The sequence below is a fragment of the Chanodichthys erythropterus genome, chromosome 19 (genome assembly GCF_024489055.1).
Source record: "Chanodichthys erythropterus isolate Z2021 chromosome 19, ASM2448905v1, whole genome shotgun sequence".
Classification (NCBI taxonomy): Eukaryota; Metazoa; Chordata; class Actinopteri; order Cypriniformes; family Xenocyprididae; genus Chanodichthys; species Chanodichthys erythropterus.
Window position 1 is genome coordinate 6,817,256 of NC_090239.1, and position 20,151 is coordinate 6,837,406.

The 20,151-nt window shown below is 37.9% G+C and overlaps 1 pseudogene; it reads right to left on the reverse strand.

Moving 5' to 3' along the window:
• Positions 1 to 152: 152 nt before the first annotated feature.
• On the reverse strand, positions 153 to 14,595 carry LOC137008317 (pancreatic secretory granule membrane major glycoprotein GP2-like; annotated as a pseudogene).
• Between the last annotated feature and the right edge of the window lie 5,556 nt (positions 14,596 to 20,151).

Consider the following 20,151-nt stretch of genomic DNA (forward strand, 5'->3'; position numbering starts at 1 on the left):
TTAAATATTTTAAAGGTTGTGATTTTCTACATAAACACCCAAAGGTCATGTATATATAAAGCTTGTAACAGCATGACATCAGTGCCACATTCATTGAGATAAGGATAAGTAAAAGATTTAGACTAGGTGTGTAAAAGAAATGATGGTGATTCTTAGTGGAAATATTCTAGAAGAATATCAGGACACTCGTCAGAGATATAAGTGATAGAAAACCACACAGCCATGGAGCCCTGGATACTTGCACTTGGCGTGGCAGAGGCATATCTGTGAACAGAGATTACACAGCAGTCAGTTGATTGGGCAAACAGTGATTCAAGAGCGCTGATGTTTAATAGCACTGGGAGACTTTTTACTCTTTGTATCATTTCTCTGTGTTCCAGAGTATGTGAGCGGTACAGAACTACAACGCTTGCTCATTTCATATTCAGATATACATAAACATTTTTTTTTTTTTTTTTTTTTTAAGTCACCTTTGTTACTGTCAGACCACATCAATATGGATATGGAAGCACTGTCATGGAATTTCACAGATCTGCCCTCTCTCCGGTGGTGTTCAGAGTCACAATTCTAAAATACAGATGAAAAGACAACCAAGTTCTGTCAACCAAGGAATCAAGGTCAGCATGGCTCCATCAGGCCCTCTACTGGTAGATGATGTAACTACTATACACAACTGGCATTTTCTCCATTGACTTGATAAATTGATAAATTTGATTAATTTAATACCCACACATATATCCATGTCCATAAGTAAAATATGAAAATACTTGTGTATGTTAAAACTCACCACTAAGTATGTCTGTCTGAATAGTGCAGTGCAGGTAAACTTTTGTGGAGTTTGCAGTGAAGATAGACATTTTAAAAGAGAAACACTGCAGAATGTTGTTTCCACATCCAGCCAAGTCCACTGTATTGTGATCTGGATTGGGACACCTGAGCATTTTGGAACAGTATAATGAAGATAATACAAAACAAAGTAATTATAAGGTTTGCTAAGTTCAAGTGTTGTACAGTTTAAACAAATCTAGCACAAGCATTAGTTCAGGCAGGCCACGTAGGCATAGCTCAGCATCAGTTGACTATCAGTTGTTCAGTCTCTCCAATAACAACAATTCAAGGTACACGTATATATATGTGGCACTATTACCAGCTTTTTTTTACCAATCCCGAACCACATCGAACCACAGCCTGCCGATAACGCCCAGAGTAGTGGCAACCACAACCAGTGGGGGGCACACAGCGATCTCCATTTAACACATTTCCATCATTACACTGGCATCCTTCCCATTTGCCGGACAGGTGGATTCTGGAATTACAAAAGCATAAAAACAGAATGACAGAAATTTTAAATGATTAGTTCACTTTCAAATGAAAATTACCCCAAGCTTTACTCACCCTCAAGCCATCCTAGGTGTATATGACTTTCTTGTTTCTAACGAAGACAACCGGAGAAATATTAATAAATATCCTGACACATCCGAGATTTATAATTCGTTACCAAACGAGTATGAACCGAAGAAAGTGCATCCATCCACATCCTCCACAGTCTGAGATTTTTGGGGCCCTGGAGAAGTTTTGACATGCCCTGAAATTTGTGCTTTTTTCAGTTGCTTATAAACATATTAATGGCAAAATTGTCTCTACACTGTATTCAGCACAACTAGGCTACCATATGTGAGCAACATGTATGTACATGTTTGTATTTTTGAGAGAAAACCTTTATGCGTGGTTATTGAAAAAAATAAAAAACTTAAGTCACTGAAATATGGCCACAAAACAAATATTAAATCTGTGTTCACAAGACTTCTGGGTATTGGAGGTTGTAGACTAGAATATTTGCTTCAAAATGATGTAAAATGATCCTGCCTACTCGTACATACAAAACTAAATATTGATTTAAATTTTGTAAGACACTTTTTGTCAAGAAAGACAGTATGCGGGAGGCGTGAATCTTCATGAATAATGCTGTGATTCACACCTGAGAAGACAAAGATGTGCATAATGACCTACATAATGACCCGCATAATCAATTTTGCTCAAAAAGTTGCCCTGTGTATCATCACTTTTAGTTCTTTAATTAGAAGTTGATACACAAACTTTCACATTAAATATATGAGATAAATCACTGTGAGGGAAAAAGCAATATACAGACTGCACAAAATGTTTTTAGAAGTAAAAATTATATTAAAGGGATAGTTCACCCAAAAATGAAAATTATCCCATGATTTACTCTCCCTCAAGCCATCCTATGTGTATACAACTATCTTCTTTTAGACAAACACAAACAGAGATATATTTAAAAATATCTTTAGTCCTCCAAGGTTTATAATGGCTTTGAATGGGGGGACACGTTTTGAAGCCAAAAATAATGCATCCATCCATAAAAAATATCATTCTAGTGGATTAATAAAGCCCTTCTGAAGCGAAGCGATGCATTTTTGTAAAAAAATGTTTCCATAAATATCCATATTTAAAACTTTATAAATTCAAATAACTAGCTTCTGGTGGACAACTGTATACGCAGAATGTGCAAGTTGACTTGTGCCAAATGAGTAACCCCTGATGTGATGTATTACACAGGATGTAGGAGTATTGTAAGCTTAGACACCATTTCTTTTTAAATATTACCTTAATCTTAATTATGACTTTTTTGTTTTGCTCTATCCTCTGCACCTCAGCATTTGTCATTACACACTCTAAAAAATGTTTGGTTAAAAACATTGGACAAAAAATGGACAAACCCAGCAATTGGGTTGTTTTAACCCAGTGGTTGGGTTAAATGTTTGCCCAACCTGCTGGGTAGTTTTATTTAACCCAACTACTGATTAAAAATGAGGCAACAAGAGGCAACAATAATAATCAAAAGGTGTACATTTATTAATAAGCAATTTAATAAATGTTTATTGTTTATTATTCATTGTCTTATTAATAAATGCTCATTTATTAAACATATTAATAAATGTTAATTTCCATCATATTTTGGGTTCATTTTAAGCAAGCAATACAGTAATTTGTATACAACAGTTGAGTTAAATAAAACTACCCATCACGTTGGGCAAACATTTAACCCAACCACTGGGTTAAAACAACCCAATTTCTGGGTTTGTCCATTTTCAACCCAACTTGGGTTGTTTTTAACCCAGCATTTTTTGGAGTGCATTGTGCGTCAGGTCAAAGGATACTCTTCCGCCGCAAATCGACTTGATTTTGATAAAGAAATTGGAATAGAGATGGATGGAAGTTTATACAAAATAAATTAATATCACAAAATAAGTTGAGTCATATTGAATGAATAGAAGCAACTATATCTGAGATACAATTTTGTGACAAACATCATTTACAGATTTAGCATAACTTGAAATTATCATTTTGAAATACATGATACTTTTAGAATATTTGCTATTGAATGAGTATAATTCATTCAAGTCATATCTGCAAATTCATTGTGAAAATATTGTCTGGAAAGTTTCTCAACACCTAAAGCAGTTTTTCATTTTCCTTTTAATGTGACATGACAGAATTCAAATGATATGAGCAGTCTGTTTCTGTGTGCATTGCTATTTAGAAAGAAATATTGTATAATTGGTACTGATGGACTGCAAAATCTTTTATAATATACTGTGCATCACAAAATAAAACTAATTTAATTCCTAGTCATTATCATTTTTATTTTAGTTTTATTTTAAGTGTATTTTAGTTTAACTGTGTTGTATTTGCAGTTGTCTTGCCGTTTGATACTACATTTTTTGTTTGTTTGCTTGTTTACCAGACCCACAGGTAAAATGTCTGAATGATAACCTGAAGGTTGCAAGTTCACTAAGTCCACTAATGAACAAGCCATGAGCATGAGCCATCACCACTGAGCCCTGGAGGAAGACACTTAACCCCAACTTTCGAACTTTCAACTTACGAATGAACCCAAGCCTCGTAACAGATGTGTTCAACAGAAGTTGGTGCACCGAGCACATTCTGTTGCCGCTTAAATGACAGCAAGAAATGCCTTCATTGGATAAGCTTGTTTCTTGCACCACCCATGTCTGTCATAAATCCTGCAAATGCAGATCATCAACTGAAATTACTTTGCTTAATTATGACAAACAATTGATTGATTGATTGATTGATTGATTGTTGTTTTGTGTTCTTGATGAAAGGAATTCTTGCAATTGTGATGAAAAAGACCTTAAAGCTTCCACTGAACCCCATAATGAATTAGTAAACCTGACTATTCTTCTTTTACTGTTTAGAGTGTTGAATGCAGGATGACGTATATCACGTTTCTGGTTTGGTTCCAGAAATAACCTGACTTCAGGACAAACTGCTGCAAAATGCATCAAAACAATGCATTTTTTCAAGTTTTCTAATTAACATGGACTGAGTTTCTCAAAAGCATCATGAGTAGATCATAGAGAATGATGGTTTCATGATCTTGCTATAGGTTTACAATGCTTTTGTGAAACACAGCCATGGCTGGTCAAGCATTAGTTATTCACAGTAAATGACACATGCATTTGCAGTGTCTGAAACATGAGATATAGCCTAAATCAATAGGTATACTAATTATTGGCTCATGAATGAAAACACAAAGATTTTGAACTGACACAAATCACCAAAACCAAACAGAAATCAGTTTGCTTAGTCATTTTAAAATATATTTTGAATATTCCATCCCATGAGTAAAAAGATTGGTTACATTTATCAAAATAAAATCAATTCAACAATGTCCGCAAAGCACCATAGTATTTTTTAACATAAGGAGATATAGTAACATATGGTAAGATCAGCATGTTCACCAAAAGGAAATTACAAAACATTCGTCGAAAAGAGATTACAGGGAGAATTCCTAAAATTATTCTTAGTGGAAATATTCTAAAAGGATATCAGGACACTCATCATAGAAATTAGTAACATCATCAGAGAAGCACACAGACATGAAGCCCTGGATCCCTCCACTTGGTTTGGGAACTGTTCACCTATGAATGAAAAGTAGCGTGTGTTTTGTGATCATTTGCACACATCAACTATGTCAGATATGCATGAACAATAGACCACACAACAAAAACTAAATTTATCTTTTTATTCCATCACCTTTGCTACTGTTAGACCACATCAATGGACCCATGGATATGGAAGTACGCTCATGGATGTCCACAGATCTGCCCTCTCTCCCGCTTTGTTCCGAGTCACAGTGCTAAAAGTAACAAAGACAGGACATTCAGGCTGTATGTCAATTTAAGTCATCAAATAATTATCACAGGCATCCACAGCAGAAGACAACCACAAATATCCATTATGTGTATGTGAACTCCATTTATGAAACATTATTTTGTTACAGGATTTGTAAACTCACCACTGAGCAGCGATTGTCTGACAGAAGGCAAAGGTGAATAGAGCAGTGCAGGTAAACCTTTGAGGAGTTTGCAGTGAAGATAAACATGCTGAAGGAGAAACGGCTGGATGTGGAAACACCATTCTGCAGAATCTCCACTTTATCATTTGGACTGGGACACCTGTACATATTGAGAATGATAATCATGAATTTAAAAAAAAAAGAAAAAAAAAAGAAAAAGGAACATCAGTGAGACACACCAATGTATAGGCCAATAATAGGTCTCAGCCGATAAAAGCAATTATAGAATTAGTCGATTTTCTTTGGCTGCTTTAACTGTGTTTTTTAAAACACGCTTGTTACAGCAAAAAATTAACGACAAATGGTCAGATGAAATTCTGACCAGATTGACTTGGTTATTTAGTGATGGTGACTCAATCATCATAATGGAGTGTTCTGATCTTTTTCAGAGACTAAATTCTGTGTATTAACTGTTAGTCTAGCATTGATTAATTTTTTTTTTTTTTTAATTCCTTATTCAGACAGAGATTTGAGCAACATCTTTTAGACTCACACAGACATCATGAATCAGCGTATGTATCTCAACAATGGTGACAATAAATTAAAATCTTTTTTTGACTTTAGTAGCTTGTGATTCTCAGAGTTTATCTGAAAATGTTGTCACCATTGTTGAGGTTCTTACGCAGAATCTTGATCCTGTCTGAATAATTTCTATGTTCTGTGATGTTGAAAACCTTCCAATTATCAAAGCAAGACAGCATTTTTTGCATTACCATAGGACTACAACATGAAAGAAACACAACATTCAGAGATCAGTGAATAATGTGATGAAATCATTAACAATGATCAACCAAATGCATTTAATCAGACATTTTCATTTTTTTCACAATTTTCTTTATAATAAATGTGCTTTAGAAACACACAGTTATAAGAAGTGGAAAAAATTAGAGTTAAAATGTCAAGGTTTAGGAGTCCAACTAAAACAAGCGCTTACCTCCGTAACGGTGACATTTTAAATTTTGATAAAACATCAACACTTCATTAAGAAGATTTGAATGAAAGAAACAAAGTCAGAGTGGTTTGTAATAAGTGAAGATGCTGAGATCTAGAGAGATCTGTCTGTGTTTAATGTTCTGTTATCTGAGTTTTGTGGGTCACCATTGTGCTGGAGAGTAGAGCCTGTGTTTCAGTCAGTGATGATCCAGAAACACTGACATTCTGCTGCATGTCGCTTTATTTAAAGACAGTAACTGTGTAGTTGCTGATGCAGCAGTTAGTTCAAGCATGTGCTGTTGTCAGCTAATGACTTACTGCAAGAGATTTGCGTTTCAAAGAAAAGGTTTCATAATAATAATCCAGTAAAGAGCTTTGTTCTTTTCTGTAAGACGTTAAAGAAAAAAAAATAGTGTTTTGTTTAAACAGCCACTTTTGTTAGTCAGTTTAGCTCTAATTTTCAATTCAATTTTTTGACAAGGGCAGCAGGGACGTTCTGAGAACATTTCCAAATAAAATATGGTTACCTAAACGTTCAGAGAACGTTCTGAATGTTCTGTGAAGGTCCACCAAAAAATGTCCCCCAAACCTTAAAAGAACTCCACATCGTGACTGTCTGTGAACATTTTACAGTCTATGCTGTGAACGTACTGGGAACATACTAGACAACATCCTTAGTGGGGATGTTTTTACAGAAAAAAAGCTCTTTACAGATATTTACTGGATTATTATTATGAAACCTTTTCTTTAAAACACAACTCTCTTGCAGTAAGTCATCAACTGCCAACAGCACATGCATGAGCTAATTGCTGTATCACTGCATCAGCAACTACACAGTGACTACAGCCTTTAAATAAAATAACATGCAGCAGAACATCAGTGTTTCTGGATCATCACTGACTGAAGCTCTCCAGCACAATGGTGACCCACAAAACTCAGATAACAGAACATTAAACACTGACAGATCTCTCTAGATCTCAGCATCTGCACTTATTACAAACCACTCTGGGGTGCGTTTCCCAAAGCGAACTATGGTCGCAAGTGTTCCATCGTTAACAATAGAGTTCAATGGGACTTACGACCATGGTTCACCAACGATGCTTTCGGGAAACGCACCCCTGACTTTATTTCATTCAAATCTTCTTAATGAAGTGTTGATGTTTTATCAAAATGTATAAATGTAACCGTTACAGAAGTAAGCGCTTGCTTTAGTTGGGCTCCTGAGCCTTGATGTTTCAGCTTCAATATTTTTTCCAATTATTGTCATTGTGTGTTTTTAAAGCACATTTGTTTCAAAAAGAATTGTGAGAGGAAAAAAAAAAAATGGTGCTCATTGTTAATTCACTGATTTCTGAAAATTGTATTTCTTTCATGTTGTAGTCCTATGATAATGCATACGATCCTGTCTCGCTTTGTTAATTGGAACGTTTTCATCATTGTGTAGAAAATATTCAGACATCAAGATTCTGCGTATGAACCTCAACAATGGTGACAACATTTTCAGATAAACAGATTAACTCTGAGCATCACAAAACAAGCTACGAAAGGCACAAAAAAGATTTTTGTTTAGTGTGACCATTGTTGAGGTTCATACGCTGATTCATGATGTCTGTGTGTCTATTAGACAGTTAATACACTCAGAATTTAGTCTCTGGAAAGAATCAGGACACTCCATGATGATTGAACCACCATCACTAAATAACCAAAGCCATCTGATCAGAGCTTCATCTGATCATTTTTCTTGCAATTTTTGCTGTAACAAACTTGTCTTAATAATACAGTTAAAGCAGCCAAAAAACAAAACAAAAAAAAACTAATGTTAGAATATCAAGACTCGAGAGCCCATCTAAAGCAAATGCTCACCTCCATAACGGTGACTTCAAACTTTACTTCTACAACTTTACGTTAACAGAATGTTCCCACACGGTCCTCTGTTAGTCATTTAATAACGTTCCCGATATGAGTTTAGGGGGACGTTCTATTTTGGTTATTTTATGGTCGCACAAGAACATTACAAAGAGGACATTTGGGAAGTTATCAGAACATCCTATAGTAATAATCCCCTAAACATTTACAGAACGTCCTGAATGTTCCCTGAAGGTCCACCAAATAACGTCCCCCAAACCTTAAAAGAACTCCACATCGTGACCATCTCTGAACGTTCTGGGAACATTACTAGACAACGTCCTTAACACAATAGGAACGTCCTTAGAATGTTTTAGCGGGGTAACCTGTCACCTAGTAACGTTCCCAGAAAGTTCAGAGACGGTCACAATGTGGAGTTCAGCCCAGAGAACATTGCATTGCCTATAATGGCGCTAGCATTTGTGTGTGTCTGGGCCATACATCCCTGGCCATAGTGATTGAGCCAAGCTCCCATGGCAAGGCCACGGAAACCAATCCATCCTGGTCCCCTGAACTGCCAGAGCCTCCCTGGCTCCCTGAGCCACAGAGTAAAGGTTATGAGTATTTGCTGTGCTGTCCAAGGGGAGGGCCCTGAGCTCAGAGTTTGGCCCAAACCATTTGCATATCTGAAGTTTAAAATGTATTTATTAAAAAAAATAAAATAAAATATAATAACATGGCTTACATGTCAATAATGAGGTCCCAGCGGACAGAGGAATGGGGATCATTCACAGGTGTAGCCCAACATGTGTCAATCACCGAAGCAAACTGACGGCTGTCGACTCCATCAACACGAACTTCCACAAAAATAGTTTGGTTCAGCTCTACGTTCACACTCCCAGTGAAGGGGTGTGAGAATTCAGCATCCTGATAGGGAATCATCCTGACCTGATAGGTCCCTTGACCAGCAGGAAGGATCCTGTGCACAATGCTGTTGAAATAACAAACAAATAATTTGAAAGCAATTTAGAGTCTCTTGGTTTTATGTATTTAGAATTTATTTATTCTAAATAAGTGAGTCCCACCTCTCCAGAGGGTTGATGTCCATTGTGAGTGATTGGGTCTGTGGGTACACACAGCTGAAATGGATCCTCAGATATTTTTCCCTGCTGATTATATTCCCAGATCCAGAAACCCCCAGAATAAAGTTCTCATAGATGAAGTGGGTGCCATTGGCCTGTTGGGACATAATGCTTGCATTATATTTGTACTTTAAAGAATTGCTAAGAATTATATGATTTAAAAAAAAAAAAAAGGTTTGTTGTTCTTTTGACCATTTGAGCATGTACGTAATGATTCCTACCACAAGACTTGTACCACAGATGTGGTCATTGTTGTCAAAACAGAACTCCACTCTGCCATTCCGGACTGTTCCTCTGCAGCTGGGATCATTGAGGTGTAAGATGTCAGAAGAAAAACCAGCCTCAAAGAGCTGACAGCGAGACAGAGACATGAAGCCAGAGCTGCTATCACAGGTTTGAATGAAATCTGAGAGAGAAAAAAGTCAAGAGAATGTCAGCAGTGATCAAAAACAAATATATAATCAATGATAAACATATTTGAAATGAGTCCAACCAAAGGAGCCACGCTGAGAACTGTTATGGCTGTCCTTGCAGAAGCAGCTGTAAACACCATGTTCCTCTTCACAGCTTTCATCCTCAGTGCAGTTGAGCTCAGAACAGTGATCTCCTTCAACTAAGAGGAGAACCACAGGATTAATGACTATAGCTGGAGCAAAGTTTACATGATCCCATATTTAGCCATTAGTTTCACAATCACAGCTGGAATAAATGTTGAACTGGGTGTTCTAATAAAATTAATTTGATATTAATTTATTTAGGTGTTTAGGCATCAAAATGCATTTGGCAACTCATTGAAATAAATAATTTAAAAAAAAGTTTATATATTTTATTTCACTTAACATTTTATTTTATTTCAAGTAATGAAAACATTAGATGGTTTTAGTTTTCGATAATAACCCTGATACACTGGTGTTGAGTTAATGTTGGTGACATCTGATATTGAAAAAATGTAATGTCAATAAATGACAAACTCAAATCTCTGATCAAAATACTTTACCACTGATTTCTGTGACTGGGATTGCCTCTGCTGTTGTGTACATTGTTGTCGGGTTTGTGACTTCTGAAATGGGAAATGTTTATACATTAATGTCAATCATTTTCAGAATTATAATTAAATTATATATACATTAAAAAAGAAAACAATGTGTTTACCTGCACAGTAAGCTGCACAGTTTATTGGCCTGAAAAACTCATACACATAATAATTTCCTGGACAAGCTTTGACTTGAATGGGATGAAATGTGTAACCACAGCAGTTTCTCAAAGTGGAACCACAGACCTGCCGGGTGACCACTCCATCTTCTAGCTGTGGGTGAGGGCCGTTGAGCCACATTGCATGATATGTGCCACACCTGCCATAACTAACACATGACTCTGGCATCTGGGCACTCTGACCATTAACAAACAGCCTGTACCAGCCATTCCAGTTGACATCACCATCGCATCTTATATTGCTGTAATCATCAGTCAAAATTTGATTTGCTCTCCACGGCTCATCCAGACTGTTATAACTGTAGCAGGGGTCAACACTCGGTGGACTAGCGACAACTGTTAAGAAAAATTAAAGAGAAAACTTAGTTATTTGATTTCTACTCACAGCAATTTGCTAGTTGTCACAAAGTATACGTAACAATAACTATTTTGAGCTTTTGAGTTAAAAATCAGATGTGAGTGATTTTTTATTTTGTTTTTTCAAACACTAAGACTTTCATATGTACACTAGAAATGTTACATGCCTATGAAAAATTACTGCATGTGAAAACAAGAACACTACATACACTGAATTCAATAGCATGAGTATAGTTTTTTTATTTTTTGGTTTTAGCTTTTACAAGTATTTAATGCACACTAAGAAGTTTCAAATGTCACTTCAGTGGCTCTATATTTTTTTTGATATTTTGCTGTTTCATGAATTGTTTTACTGTTAAAATCAGTGTTGTTATTGTTAACTAAATTGAATTTATACCATTGAAATTGGTATAAAATGTAAATATTACATGAAAAACGTAAACTTTACATTATAAAGGTAACCTTGGCAACTATATTTACTACATTTACAAAAACAAAATAAATAGAAATATTTAAAACTAAAACTAAAATGACCAAAAAAAAAAAAACAAAAAAAAAAAATTTGAATATAGTATATATTTTTTATATAGTATATAAATGATTGTAAAATAACACTGGTTCAAATGTTGCTGGGGAACCTATAACAGCCTTTTAAAATTGGCAAGTTCTTATTGTGACATTGTGTCTCGCTATTGTACATTATGATGGAGAATGACTTTACCTGCACAATATGCGGGGTCTGGGATCTTTCGATTAGGTTTTACAAGTTTGTAGACATAATAATTTTCAGCACAAGCTTTGACTTGGATTGGGTTGGATCTGTAGTATCTGCACGATTCGTAATAAGAGCCATAGACGTCACGAGTAACAACTCCATCTTCCAGCTGAGGATGAGGGCCATCGAGCCACAGAGAACTAAAACCTCCACATGACATTGAACTGAAACACCACTCAGGCATCTGAGCACTCGATCCATTAAAGAAGAATCTATACCAGCCATCCCTTTCAACTAGAGTGCCCTCGTATCCATATATATAATTATAAACAGCAAAGAAATCATCTGGGCTTATATCATGTTTGTCAAGAATGGTGTAGTCATAGCATGGGTCATCATCTGTGTTGGTTGCAGCTGCTGAGATCAAACAAAAGAAACAATGACAAAATTAATGAGGGGTAAATCCATACATATTCCAAATATTCAATTTTCCAGTTACCAAATCCATGCATATTCCACATGATTGTTACATGTATAAAACGCATGCTGCATTCTAATGATAAAAGTGCAATGATCCCCAATTACTTTATATCTACTCAAATGTTGTTTCACATTGCCAGACCTTCCAATAGTATCCACGGAAGAAGGTCTGGACTCTACTGCAGCTTTCATTGGCCAAGGACAGCCCAAGAGGACATTTGACTGACATGCAATCAATCACAGTTTGTTTAGGGACGGGGAAATTCGATGTCCCTAAAATTAACAGACCAGCGTGCATCTAATAAATGATTAATTCATGAATGTCATGCAAGTTTACTGCAACAATGGAGCCACGAACTTCACATACTTTTGAAAATCTAGGGTTTAGTTCATCCTGGAAAGGGCTCTTTGTCACAGTTTTAAATACGACGGCTTTCTTCTTCCACGAGGGGGGTTTATTTCATGAGGAAGCTGACCCCAAGCAGAAGAATGATTAGCCTACCTGATGTTTGTCCATTGATCCTTTCAGCTGTTAAATACAACAGATTCCCATCAGTTTTCTTGACTTTCAGTCACATTTCTTGTCATTTGGCATTTTTATTTTATTTCACTTAACATTTATTTTATAATGAAAACATTAGATGGTTTTAGTTTTCGATAATAACCCTGATACACTGGTGTTGAGTTAATGTTGGTGACATCTGATATTGAGAAAATGTAATGTCAATAAATGACAAACTCAAATCTCTGATCAAAATACTTTACCACTGATTTCTGTGACTGGGATTGCCTCTGCTGTTGTGTACATTGTTGTCGGGTTTGTGACTTCTGAAATGGGAAATGTTTATAAATTAATGTCAATCATTTTCAGAATTATAATTAAATTATATATACATTACAAAAAGAAAACAATGTGTTTACCTGCACAGTAAGCTGCACAGTTTATTGGCCTGAAAAACTCATACACATAATAATTTCCTGGACAAGCTTTGACTTGAATGGGACGAAATGTGTAACCACAGCAGTTTCTCAAAGTGGAACCACAGACCTGCCGGGTGACCACTCCATCTTCTAGCTGTGGGTGAGGGCCGTTAAGCCACATTGCATGATATGTGCCACACCTGCCATAACTAACACATGACTCTGGCATCTGGGCACTCTGACCATTGACGAACAGCCTGTACCAGCCATTCCAGTTGACATCACCATCGCATCTTATATTGCTGTAATCATCAGTCAAAATTTGATTTGCTCTCCACGGCTCATCCAGACTGTTATAACTGTAGCAGGGGTCAACACTCGGTGGACTAGCGACAACTGTTAAGAAAAATTAAAGAGAAAACGTAGTTATTTGATTTCTACTCACAGCAATTCGGTAGTTGTCAAAAAGTATACGTATCAATAACTATTTTGAGTTAAAAATCAGATGTGAGTGATTTTTTATTTTGTTTTTTCAAACACTAAGACTTTCATATGTACACTAGAAATGTTACATGCCTATGAAAAATTACTGCATGTGAAAACAAGAACACTACATACACTGAACTCAATAGCATGTGAGTATAGTACTTTGTTTTTATTTTTTGGTGTTAGCTTTAACAAGTATTTAATGCACACTAAGAAGTTTCAAATGTCACTTCAGTGGCTCTATATTTTTTGATATTTTGCTGTTTCATGAATTGTTTTACTGTTAAAATCAGTGTTGCTAACTAAATCTATAAAAAAATTTCATTGAAATTGTAATAAAATGTAAATATTACATGAAAAACTTAAACTTTACATTATAAAGGTAACCTTGGCAACTATATTTACTACATTTACAAAAACAAAATAAATAGAAATATTTAAAACTAAAATTAAAATGACCAAAAAAAAAAAAAAAAGAAATTTGAATATAGTATATAGTAACAGCCTTTTAAAATTGGCAAGTTCTTATTGTGACATTGTGTCTCGCTATTGTACATTATGATGGAGAATGACTGTACCTGCACAATATGCGGGGTCTGGGATCTTTCGATTAGGTTTTACAAGTTTGTAGACATAATAATTTTCAGCACAAGCTTTGACTTGGATTGGGTTGGATCTGTAGTATCTGCACGATTTGTAATAAGAGCCATAGACGTCACGAGTAACAACTCCATCTTCCAGCTGAGGATGAGAGCCATCGAGCCACAGAGAACTAAAACCTCCACATGACATTGAACTGAAACACCACTCAGGCATCTGAGCACTCGATCCATTAAAGAAGAATCTATACCAGCCATCCCTTTCAACTAGAGTGCCCTCGTATCCATATATATAATTATAAACAGCAAAGAAATCATCTGGGCTTATATCATGTTTGTCAAGAATGGTGTAGTCATAGCATGGGTCATCATCTGTGTTGGTTGCAGCTGATGAGATCAAACAAAAGAAACAATGACAAAATTAATGAGGGGTAAATCCATATACTAAATCCATACATATTCCAAATATTCCATTTTCCAGTTACCAAATCCATGCATATTCCACATGATTGTTACATGTATAAAACGCATGCTGCATTCTAATGATAAAAGTGCAATGATCCCCAATTACTTTATATCTACTCAAATGTTGTTTCACATTGCCAGACCTTCCAATAGTATCCACGGAAGAAGGTCTGGACTCTACTGCAGCTTTCATTGGCCAAGGACAGCCCAAGAGGACATTTGACTGACATGCAATCAATCACAGTTTGTTTAGGGACGGGGAAATTCGATGTCCCTACAATAACAGACCAACGTGCATCTAATAAATGATTAATTCATGAATTCTTCTTCCACGAGGGGGGTTTAATTCATGAGGAAGCTGACCCCAAGCAGAAGAATGATTAGCCTACCTGATGTTTGTCCATTGATCCTTTCAGCTGTTAAATACAACAGATTCCCATCAGTTTTCTTGACTTTCAGTCACATATCTTGTCATTTGGCATTTTTATAGGTGTAAAGCTTACCATTATCCAGCAGCAGTACTGTGACACACAATGAAATTAGAAACCTCATTGCTGCAGTCTTCTCCTGAAGACGTCAAACTTATCTGTAAAAACATTTTCTTGATAAAATAACACTATTCAAGGTTAAACGTGATACTCTTAGTTCTAAATGAAGGTTTGGAAGGAGAATGTTCATCTAATCCTGTCAATCACAACACATGTTAATCGTCAAGACCTTATTTGTAAGATCTTAATCATAAATTGAATGTCCATTACTTACCAGAGTGCTCTATTGCATACAGCACATATAAATATTTCAACTTTTTGAAGTTTTTTAACTTTTCAGTGGTGATAAAACAATTAGTATTGTGCTACTGATTATTTTGCTGAACAAATGCAACTAGACTATCATATAAAATATGCCAATGGATGAATGGATGCAAACTCTTTTTATAATTTTGTTATAGTTTAGTTTAGTAGTTTAATAGTTTAGTTTTGTGCCATTTAGAACAATATCTCAATGACTTTATCCAAATTTTAACACACAAAGCATCTTATAGCATTAACATTTTTGGTTGTTTACATTTATAAATAGCTACTTCACTTAATTTAAAGTATCAGAATTTGCTAAACAAATGAATAAAATGCAGTATTCAAGGATAGACAAAAGGAAAAAAATATTTTATATTTTGTTTTATTTTATTTTATTTAATTTATTTTGATGGTCCCTTAACACATTCTCTTGACTATAAGTAACATTGCACCTACATGTCTACTAACTCTCTGTAGAGTGTTAGTAGAGTATTAGACTGGTAGGGTTAGAGTTATAATCATATGATATGTACTTGCAAATGTACTTGTCTGCTAGGGGACCATCAGAATAAAGAGTCAGCAGATATTAACCAGACAGCCTACTAATACTCTAATGACAGTTAGTTGACTTGTAGTTGCAAAGTTACTTATAATCAACAGAATGTTAAAAAAGGACCATCAGAATAAAGTGTTACCAATAATTGTTGTATAATGACCTATATCAAAAGCAACTGACAGAAAGAGAAGAGCCAGATGAGATGAACTTTTACCTGAGCTGAAATGTGGCTGCAAAGATCGTCTCTTCGACAGTTCAAACAGAATGCAGTGATGCTGAACTGCAAGTCTCAGATTCTTATAATTCTAAATTGGTAGGCGGGCCTAGGAGTTATTTCTCAGAAGAGAACCAGTTTTTCAATCATAATACTGTTGTTTGAGTAGATCTATGGTATGTCAGCATAGAATTCTTCAGTCTAAGATGAACATACTCAAACCATTATCAATTTATTTTGATAAACTGATTTACTGATTTAACCTTTTTGATATAAAAAAATTAGATGAGCTTACAAATGCCTTTAGTTAACTTTTTAGAGTCAAAATGGCTTTAGTATCATGTCTAGTTTGTACAGTGAGTCCTGTTTTCCTCATAGAAAGAGACAAGGTTTTTTTTTTTTTTTTTTAGCAGTTGACATTACAATGGTGAACAGAGGACAGTCTGGTTGCAAAAAGAGAACACAACAGAGCTCGTAATAAAACAAGAATCAACATCAGTTTTCAGAGATGGCGAGAATTGAGGGATTTGTTGAAATCGTTAGTTCCCTTTCGATACTTCACTCGTGCTGCATATGGGGAAAAGTCTCCCTTTTTCCCCGTTACTGAAGCCTTTTTCAATAACGCAGTGTAACTGCACCGTCATTGGTTCACTCATAGACAAGTTGTTAAACCAATGACGGCGCGGCATAGCTGTGCGGCCTATGGCGAGAAAGCTCGCAAACTTTCCCGCCGAAATGGGCGGGGTTAAGGGCTATATAAGCAGGCGTTTCGCCATAGGATTCAGTCCTTTCTCCTTCAGCGACGACAACGCATCTCCTGGCTGATCTCCGTCTGAAGCCTGAGGAAGCTCGCCGCCGTCAGAAGAGGCCTCGCAGCGGACCCAGCTGAACTCTCCGGTCGGAGACAGCGCTGGCGCCCTCGCTGACTGCGGCCTCGAGCGCCGTCCTCCCGCTTCCGGCCGCCTTCTCAGCGTGTCTCCTGCCGCCATCCGGCGCGCCTTCTGAGAGCTTTCCTGCGGCTTATTGCTGCTCTAACAGAGCGTTTTTCTCAGCGGTTCTACCGCTCTAAAAGAGCCCCCCAGTCGCCGTTATAACGGCGGCGGCATTGCTTCAAATGCCACGCAACTCTTGTGGCACGTGCAGAGCCCCTCTGCACGACGATGACGGACACAGCGAGTGCATCGCTTGCCTGGGCAAGTCCCACGCCGAGGGCGCGCTCGCTGGAGCCTCATGCCTGCACTGCAAGAGCATGAGCCTCGGTTCTCTGCGCTCGCGGGTCGCCTTCTTCACTGAGGGCGATCTCGTCGCTCATGCCCTCCCGTCTCCTTCCTCCCGTGAGCCGGCCAGGAAGAGACAGTTGGGTAGAGCGACCCAGCGCCCGGAGTTGTGCTAGCTCACACCGGCCCAGCTCCCGCGTGCCTCGTCTTCTCCCTCAAGAGAACAATCCCCCGTCATGTTCTCCCGACCCGAGCAGCGTCCCTCTGCAGATGCAAGAGACCTCGTCTCGTTTGGAGGATCTGACGAAAAGCCGGATGACTCCATGTCTATTGCGGCTTCCGAAGTGGAAGGATGAGCTGACGAGCCGGACAACCCCGCTCCCCCGCCTCCCCTGGAGCCCATTGAACACGGCCAGGGTATGGATGCCGAGCTCTTCTGCATCCTATCCAGAGCAGTGGAAGAGCTAGATCTCGAGTGGGCCCCACCGGAGGAGCCATCGCATGGCCGGCAGGATGAGTGGTTCCTGCCAGGCCGCCCCCAATCCCCTCGCCAGCGTTCCGCTCCATTTTTTCCTGAGGTGCACGAGGAGCTTACAAAGTCGTGGCGCGCTCCGTACTCCGCCCGACTCCACACGACGCACCGTTCTGCCCTCACTGCTGTTGACGGCGCGGAAAAGAAGGGCTATGAGCATCTACCGCCCCTGGACGAAGCGGTGGCAGCTCACCTCTGTCCTCCCGCGGCTGTGGGATGGAAGACTAAAAGAGCTCTACCTTCCAAGCCCTGCAGAACCACCTCCACACTGGCTGGAAGAGCCTACACCTCTGCAGGCCAAGCTGCTTCGGCGCTTCACACCATGGCGATCTTCCAGGTGTTCCAGGCCAAACTCCTCCGCTCATTGGACAAATCCGGCATTGACGCACCTGCCTTCAAGGATCTCCGCAGCACCACCGATCTAGCCCTGCGGGCCAGGAAGGCCACTGCCCAAGGCATCGGTCATTCCATGGCCAGCCTGGTTGTGCTCGAGCGCCATCTTTGGCTCAAACTGACGGAAATTAAGGATCTGGATAAGACGGCCTTTCTGAACGCCCCGGTCTCCCCTTCCGGTCTTTTTGGGCCAGCGGTGGCTTCAAGCCGCCCCAGGACTGCGCCAGCTCAGCAGACCAAACCAGCCCCATCCACCTCTCAAGCAGCGCCGCCTAAGGAGCATCACCAGCGCCCTTGCCCTGCAAAGCGCCAATCCTCCTTCCCGAGATGCCAGGGACCCCATTTCGGCGGGAAAGTTTGTGCGCTTTCTCGCCATAGGCCGCGCAGCTATGCCGCGCCGTCATTGGTTCCACAACTTGCCTATGAGTGAACCAATGACGGTGCAGTTACACTGCGTTATTGAAAAAGGCTTCAGTAACGGGGAAAAAGGGAGACTTTTCCCCATATGCAGTACTCTTTCCGTATCTCAGGGAACCGAGGTTATGTTAGTAACCGAGTACGTTTTCTTTTTAATATTATTCCGCTCTGGAAGGCTATAGCAGCCCATAGAACCGTATGTTATAAAGTTGTGAAATTTGGCACACTGATAGAGGACAGTCTGAAATGTGTCCATAGCAAGTCTCTAACTCAATCCCTCTAGCGCCACCACCTGTCCAAAGTTTCACTCATATTTATGCTAATAACTTTTGAACCGTAAGGGCTAAAAACAAAATTATTTTTTCCTCTGATTCCTCGTCTCTGATTCCTTGCACCCTATATCATCTTGAATTTTGCGAAAACCCTACTTTTTCAATCCATTTTATGTTATATTTGCTGTGTGTCTGTGAGTTTCTCCTCTACTTATGCAGTGTATTAGAATCGCGAGCTTTGGGGGTGGGGAGCACGAGCTCATTTGCTTTTAAAGGTACACACAAAATCAGCCCATTTTTTTCTCCCAACCAAAAACAGGCAGTTAAAACATGGTATAATTAAAATTATTTTGAGCTGTAACTTCACAGACACATGCTGGGGACACCTGAGGCTTATAGTATTACATCTTGCAAAAAGGTTCATAATAGGTCACCTTTAAACTTACAAATATACAAGAAATCAGTGGCGAAATCATGTTTGTATCACTAAAAAATGAAGAGAAACCAGTCAAACTCCAAGTTATTTGCAGAAGTAACATATATGCACGAAAATTACAACATATTTCTGTCATTAAGTTTGACTGCTGCAGAAAAAATGCTGCAAAACAGCTTTTGGTGGATAAACTGTGTGAATATTCTGGTGATTGACATGACTAGTTGAGCAACTTTAAACTTTAAATATAAATGTTGGGTTTCCATGTTTTATGAGGACTTTCCATAGACATAATCATTTTTATACTGTACAAACTGTATATTCTATCCCATTTCTGCATTTTTACATTTTCAAAAAACAAAAACATTATTCTGTATTATTTATTAGCTGTTTTCCTCACAGGAACCAAATGTAATTTTTTCCCCATAACGTATGGCTTTACCAGGACCAAACACACACACACAAATTACATATGTAACCAAAATCCATGCACAATCACAATCTCATTATTATTCTCACAATAGTAATTAGACTTGATTTATAAAATTACTTGGTTTATAAAATGATCATTCTGTCAGATTATCAGTCTATCAGTGTACTATAGCTAAAACTAATTTAAAGGTTGTGATTTTCTCCATAAACAGCCAAAGGTCACAAATATAGAAAGCTTGTAACAGTATGGCATCAGTGCCACATTAATTGAGAAAGAGACAAGACTGTATTAGATAAAAAAAATCATGGTGATTCTTAGTGGAAATATT